The sequence below is a fragment of the Lupinus angustifolius genome, unplaced genomic scaffold (assembly GCF_001865875.1).
Source record: "Lupinus angustifolius cultivar Tanjil unplaced genomic scaffold, LupAngTanjil_v1.0 Scaffold_83_9, whole genome shotgun sequence".
Classification (NCBI taxonomy): Eukaryota; Viridiplantae; Streptophyta; class Magnoliopsida; order Fabales; family Fabaceae; genus Lupinus; species Lupinus angustifolius.
In genome coordinates this window covers 4,205-6,030 of record NW_017724190.1, presented here as the reverse complement: position 1 = coordinate 6,030, position 1,826 = coordinate 4,205, and the positions used below count along the sequence as shown (strand labels likewise).

The 1,826-nt window shown below is 35.4% G+C and overlaps 1 pseudogene; it reads left to right on the top strand.

Annotated features, from left to right (window-relative positions):
* The first annotated feature begins 332 nt into the window (after positions 1–332).
* Positions 333–1,016, top strand: LOC109339613 (annotated as a pseudogene).
* The last annotated feature ends 810 nt before the right edge of the window (positions 1,017–1,826 follow it).

The window sequence follows — 1,826 nt, the reverse complement described above, 5'->3', positions numbered from 1 at the left end:
CACGAAAGAAGCTTTGAAAAGGATGAGTATGATAAAATAGTTGGAACAAATAATATACCTATTGAGACATGGTTATTGTAGAGCAAGGCATTAGATAGCTCACAAAATTGTTTAATGATATCATGAAGTCTATGAAGATATCATATGAGTGGGGATTTTAATCCCTATTTATAAGAAAAATGGAGACATATAGAATTGTTCAAATTATAGGGGGTTATGCTCATGAGTCATACTATGAAGATATGAGTTTAAGCTCATGAGTCATACAATGAAACTATGAGAAAGGATAATTGAGGGATGATAACTATGAAAACTAGAGGGAGATTAAACTCATGGAGGCTATATATTTGCTATGACGATTGATGGAAAGATATCGAAAGAACCAAATAGACTTGTACATAATCTTCATTGATTTAGAGAAGGCGTATGATAAGGTGCCTAGAGAGGTTTTGTGGAATGCTCTAGAGAAGAAAAGTGTTTGTATTGTCTATACTCGAGCAATCAATTATATGTATGACGAATTCAAGACCAACTTGAGAACAGAAGAGACAGTCTCAGAAGATTTTCCTATTACCATAGGACTGCATCAAGGGTCAATATTGAGCCCCTACTTTTTTGCATTGGTCTTGGGTGTGCTTATTGAGCATGTCCAAGAACCAATGTCACAATGCATGTTCTTTGCTATTGGTCTTGGAGACAAGCTTTAGAAGCAAATAGATTTTGTATAAGTTGAAGTATGTAGAGTGTAAGTTTAGAAAAAGGCGATCAAACTCTATTGTAGAGGTAAAGATTGGGGTCATATCATTCAATAAGTCACTAGATTTAGGTATCTCAGGTCAATCATATAAAACGATGGAGAGATTAACGAATATGTGAACCATAAGATTCAAGCAAGTTAGATGAAATGGAGGAGTATTTCAGGTGTCAGTGGTGATAAAAAGGTACCACTCAAGCTTAAGAGGAAGTTAGATGAAATGGAGGAGTACTTCAGGGTCAATCTTGTTATGTTGCCTTGAATGGCGCTTTACTCTTTTGAATCTGGTACCAACGGTTATCATTCCCCTTAAAACAACATTTTCTTTCAAACCTTTCAACCAATCGATACGACCCCGAAGAGTGGCTTTTGCTAAAACTCTAGTAGTTTCTTGAAAACTCGCTTCGGGTATGAAACTTTGAGTATTTAGAGATGTTTTCGTTATTCCCAATAATATAGCTCTGTAACAAATTGCTTCTTCCAAGGCACACCCCATTCGTTCAGCTCGCAACACGCCAATAAGTTCACCAGGTGAAAAAACATTAGACATTCCATCTTCTGAAACAAAGACTTTTGATGTTATTTGACGCACAATAATTTCTATATGTCTATTATGGATGTGCACACCCTGGGATTGATAAACCTTTTGGATTTTATTAACCAAAGAAATTCTACTTTGCACTATCGTTAGCTTAGCACTGATCGAGGCCGTACCCGATACAAATAATATAACAATTAAAAACTGCAGTACTAGGAAGTGACTCCTAAGTCGTTTCTCAAGGATTATCTTTCAAGAAAAGCTTCAAACACCTTACACTCACACACACAATGGGGTTTTTGTTGTTGGATAGTATGAACCTAAATTAAATTCAGAAACAATAGTTAAGCAATGTAATAAAACGACTAAATCACTTTGGTTCGTTTGTTCACAACTCAATCCTCGGTTTCAAAAGATTATTTTCAGATTCCAACCATTAACTTCTAAATTTGTTGAGAATCAATTAACTAAGCGATAATCAATTCAAAGTTCCAGAGCCTAAACCTCTAACTAGGCGAAATCAGTATAAGCATG